Source organism: Meleagris gallopavo, chromosome 5 (assembly GCF_000146605.3).
Source record: "Meleagris gallopavo isolate NT-WF06-2002-E0010 breed Aviagen turkey brand Nicholas breeding stock chromosome 5, Turkey_5.1, whole genome shotgun sequence".
Taxonomy (NCBI): Eukaryota; Metazoa; Chordata; class Aves; order Galliformes; family Phasianidae; genus Meleagris; species Meleagris gallopavo.
The window spans coordinates 17,894,087-17,899,286 of NC_015015.2; the positions used below are offsets into that span (position 1 = coordinate 17,894,087).

General features: G+C 43.6%; 1 long non-coding RNA gene across 5 annotated transcripts in view; it reads left to right on the forward strand.

Moving 5' to 3' along the window:
- Positions 1-2,196: 2,196 nt before the first annotated feature.
- LOC116216661 overlaps positions 2,197-5,200 on the forward strand; it is a 29,915-nt gene continuing 26,911 nt past the window's right edge. Inside the window, exons 1-2 of one of the 5 annotated variants that reach the window (XR_004159877.1) lie at positions 2,197-2,516; positions 4,482-4,576. This is a non-coding gene — a long non-coding RNA (uncharacterized LOC116216661). The remainder of the gene's footprint in view (positions 2,517-4,481; positions 4,577-5,200) is intronic. The other 4 variants (XR_004159876.1, XR_004159878.1, XR_004159875.1 and 1 more) reach the window with 4 other exon arrangements.

Genomic DNA, 5,200 nt, shown 5'->3' on the forward strand with positions numbered 1-5,200 from the left:
GGCCTGGACACAGTACTCCACATAGAACCTCAAGAGGGCAGAGCAGAGGGACTACCCCTCTTTTGATGCAGCCCAGGATACTGTTTTCCTTCTGGGCTGCAAGAGCACATAGCTGGCTCACATCCAGCTTTTTGTTTACCAGAACACCCAAATTCTTCTCCACAGGACTGCTTTCAGTAAGTTCTACTCCCAGTCTTTAGACATATCTGGGATTGCCATGACCCAAGTGCAACACAATGCATTTGGTCCTGTTGAACCTCATCAGATTCTTGTGGGGCCACATTTCAAGCTTGTCTAGATCCCTTTGGATGGCATCTCTGCCTTTTATTATATCAACTGTACCACTCAGCTTGTTGTCATAAGCAAACTTGCTAAGGGTATGTTCAGTCCCACTATGCCATTGATCAAGATGCTGAAGAACACTTGCCCAAGACCAACGCACGGAGGATACTATTCATAAATAGTCTCCACCTGAACATAGATCCACTGATCACAATACTCTGGCTGAGACCATCCAACCAACTATTTATCCACCAAATAAACAGACTTCAAATCCATATTTCTCCAATTTAGAGATAAGGATGTAGTGTGGGACCATGTCAAAGGCCTTGCACACGTCCAGGCAGATGACATCAGTTGCCCTTCACTGATACCGTCACTCCAGCATAGAAAGCTTTTAGATTGATGTTCCATGATTTTCCCAGGCACAGAGGTGAAGCTCACCAGCCTGTTGTTCCCTGGGTCTTTTCTCCCTTTCTTGAAAATGAAAGCGATGTTTCACTTTTTCCAGTCACCAAGGATTTTGCTGACAGCCACAACTTTTCAAATACGATGGAGAACAGCCTGGCAACCACACCAGCCAGCTCCCTCAAGATCCTGGGCTGTATGTCATATGGCCCCATACAGTTGTACACATTCAGACTTACGAGGTGGTCTCTGACTTCCTCTGCTCTTACAGTGGGAGACATTTTGCCCCCTAGTGACTGCCCAGGGGTTCAGGGATGTGAGAGGCATGGAAAACTTGACAGCCAGTGAAGATCGAGGCAAAGAACTCATAGATTAGCTCAGCCTTCCCCATGTTTGTTGAAGCCAGTTCTCCGTTCTCATTTAACAGAGGGGGTACACTCTCCTTTGCCCATCTCTTCTGACTAGTGTTCCTAGAGAATCCCTTCCTGTTATTTTTCACATCCCATGCCAAGTTCAGCTCCATCTGTGCCCTGTCTTTTGTAATCCCATTTCTGCATGTCCAGGGGACATCCCTGTATTCTTCCTAGGCTACCCATCCCTGCTTCCACTGCCTGTATTTTTTCCTTCTTTTCCCTCAGGTTGGCCACCAGGCCCTTGCTCAGCCACGCTGGTTTTCTACCTTCACTCCTTGATTTCTTATGCTTGGGGCTGAAGAGCTCTCATATGCTCAGAAGGGTATCCTTGAAGAGCTACCAGCTCTGTTATATGAGGATGCTGTATGAGTGTTGCATAGTAGACACATTCATGAAGACTCTGTAGGAGATTTCTGCCCTTGGTCTAACAAAGCTAATCAACTTTTTATGGTATATTCAGTATTTCATCTTTCCTTGGATTGCTAGAGCAATTTGGAGAAGTTGCTAGATGAGTACTTTTACAGATAACCCCACATAAAAGTGAGAGTACTAGGCTGATGATGGACATCTTTATTGTAGGAATGCGATTTTTAAGAGATAGTTGAGATAGAGCTGCTGTGCAGGGGTTGTTGTGGAGCAGATGTAGAGACAATCTCTGTGGATTGCAGCTGCTTTCAAATTTGCATCTTCTTCAGCCACATGGCCAGAAGGCATTTTCCATCCGCAAACTGTACTGCAGAAAGCTAGCATCAGCATTCTCCTTTATTTTTGCTTGAAAATGACTACTGTAAGGTGGAGGGAGTAGGAAAAAAATGAAAAGTGGATAAAACTTGGCTGAGAGTGGTAAAGAGAGGACACCAATCTCTTATATTTCTCATGTGTGACCATTCCTGCTTGCTGGCAACCTAACCCATCCTAACTCTCCATTTGGATATGCGTGAAGACCGGCCTCCCCAGTTCCTGACTCAAAAATAAAAACAACGCTGGGGTGCTGTGCCATTTTCTGCAGCACATCATTGTTGCAATATGGGTCCAGGGAGAGAAGGACAAAGGAAAGCCTGAACTACAGGAGGCTGTGGAGGTAGTACAACTTGTGGAATGCCTTTATGCAAACAAAGACAACTTCAGTTGGACTTTCTTCTCCTGGTGCAGTGCCAGGGCTGATTGATGAGCTGAGCTAGGCCAGCTGAGTGCCTCAGCTGTGGGGCTGAGGTAATGAACAGATAGGTTGCCTGGGCCACTGATTGTTCTGCCCTTGTAGCTGTGCTTGCATGTATAACTGAGGGGGTGGATGTGGCTATCAGTTTCCCCCTGTGCTGGGAGACAGTACCTTCCTGAGAATGTCTCTGTGCTCTTGTGACATGTGAGCAGACCAGTAAGAATACAGAGCGGGTGTGCTGCAGAACTAACAACAAGGTAATCGTCTCTACAGGCATTTGAGTGCTGGGACATGATGTGAAGGTACAGTGATATAAAATAGCAACTGTTGACTTATTGTGCATGTGGTAGAAGGCTTGGGTAGTTCTAGCTAGAGAGCAAGTCCTCCAGGCTCCTCCTGTTGCGTGCTGAAGGCTTAGGGGTGTGGAGAGCCAAGTACTCCTGAGTTTTCCTCTCCCCTGGGATCCCAAGCAGGCTATTTTCACAGTGCCCTGCAGGTGCCCTTGTGTTAAAGCTGAGTGAGCAACTGGAAAGTTGAGTTTTCAGAGCTGAGCATGTGGCAATCCTACGGGCAGCATGAGCATAGCCAGCCTGGGCCTGGTGAGCCTCTGGGAGAGAAGGGTGTGGGTGCTGTGATCTTGTCTGCAGGATAGATTGAGTAGGTGATGTTGCCCTCTAGTGACTGCCCAAAGAGAGAATAACTGCAACTACCAAGAGTATGCTTTTGATCTTGTTTAAGACCTATGGTGATGATGAGTTAAGTCTTTGGACCTTGTTTTCCTTTTGACTGAACGCAATTATTGCTTATCGCTAGCGCCATATTAAATCGTTCAAGCATAACAGAAGTTTAGTGAAACACTAGGCTTTGTAAAGTTTGAGTTTTGTCTATTAGGCTTATTTTCTTTTCCTTAAAGAGTTCTGTTCTTCTGAAGAAGGGTTGGTATAAGAGAAAGTAAAAAATACACAGCTATCTGAGTTCTTTTAGAAAACAATCTTCCCTTATTGAAATAAGTATTACATTTTCATACAAACCTGCTCACTCCTGTTATGAGTGTTTCCTTACCATAGAAGTACCTGAAAAGTAGGTTAAAATACATACTAACTACATTTATTCCCTGTACTTAGTGGGTCTTGCTTAACATTTTGGAAAGCCTTTTTGATTTCTTGCCATTCAATTTGGCTAGAAAAATGAATTTGGATCAAACGTTTTACAAGGATACTGTTACTTATGCAGACTGCATCATTTTTTGAATGGGGAAGGTGAATCACTGAGTGCAGGAATGACTTTATATAAAAGGCTGATAATCACTAAGTTTCCCTTCAAAAGAGCTCTAATGTTCCTTTTCCCCCTCCCCCATTTGCTGTGTCTCTCGGCTAGCTTTTCCTGAACCCATTTTTTCTGCAGAGGTGATATTTGCTCCCACTCTCCTGTGTTTGTACAGCTTTACACACTGCTCCTGTATGCGAGCATGACAATTTTTACAGTACTGCTTTCACTCACCTCCTACCTTTCTAAGAGAGACTCTGCTGTGAGATCTATCACGGATGTATGTACTCATTAACTGTTGCTCTTGGATTACAGTTGGGTTTTACTGTTTGATATTTCTCCTTTGGAAGAGAGGTCTTTGCCATTAGGACCATTTCTTTTTTATCATTATTATTTTCATGTTCTCTTCTTACTAAAATTATGTCAATGGTAAATAAATATTCCAGATAATCTAAAGTCCAAAAATGCTATTAGTGTCCCTGGGTGTTCACCTTTATTTTTTAATTTTTATTTTTTGGCCACAGCCACAGGTGAAGGAGTATGAGAATGAGGGGGGAGAACATATCTTCGCTGTTCTCTGCAAAGGAGCCACTGCTTAGAGCTGCAGTGCCTCTTCCTTGTTTGCAGAATGCATGAAAATGGCTAAAGATGGTAGTAAGCTTAAATATTTCTCTTTGTATTAAATCCGCACCCTCCTTGCCTACAAATGCTTAGGGAAGGGCTGTCCTGCTCTGCAAGCTGTGCCCAGCTCAGTGCAGGTGTTAGCCCCAGTTCTCTCTGCCTGCAGGTGAAAGGAGAAGCAGGGAGCCTTAGAGATGGGAGAGGTGGGAAGGGGCAGTGAAAAAAGGGGCAGTAAAGGATATAGGGAAAAGGAAAGGAAAAGAGAGATCTGGCTTCCCAGTTCCACTGGATTTTTTTTTTTAATCTCAGTACTGTGCTCCTCTCTCAAAACACAGGGAGTGAAGGCAGCTCATCTACAGAGAATGAATGAGCAGAAAGGAGACAAACAACTGAGAAAAATGTGTTGGAAATAGGGCAGACAAAAAAGCAGGTATGTGTCACAAGATACCCCAGCATTTTATCTTTGTTGTCACTTGCAAGTGACCATCTGAAATAGTCAGAGGGCATTAATTAGATTAGCAACAAGAATTCAGTGGGTGGAAAAGTGGGACAATCTGCTTATATTATGCATGTCAGCACATATGACCTCTGTGCTAATTCAAGGCGTCTGTTTTGCCAGTCCTGGGTGTTCCTTCAAGCTGACAGAAAAGTGCTCTGGGTGCAAACAGATGTACTTAATTAGCAGCAACACCAATCTGTACTTTACTGCTTACAGATCTCAATTAAAAGATGGTTCAAAATGTGCTAGATCCTGTACTAATAAGTCTTGTATGAACAAGGCATCCAGCCTGCAGAACCTCCCCACTAGGAGGATGAAGTGAGGAGTGAAATACAGGGAGCTGTCTCTGTTTATTTGGTGTTCAGTGTCCTCAAGTAAGGCTGTTGGTTATTAAAGTTAATCTTATGCTTTGATCGTACTTTTTTTTTGGCTTGTGTAGGTACTGTATGTAAAGGATTTGGTGTGGACAGAAATCACGTAAAGATGAAGGCTCTATCTTTTAAATACTAACATGATTAAAAGGGTTTTTTTTTTTTTTAGCAGTAGACATTGTGA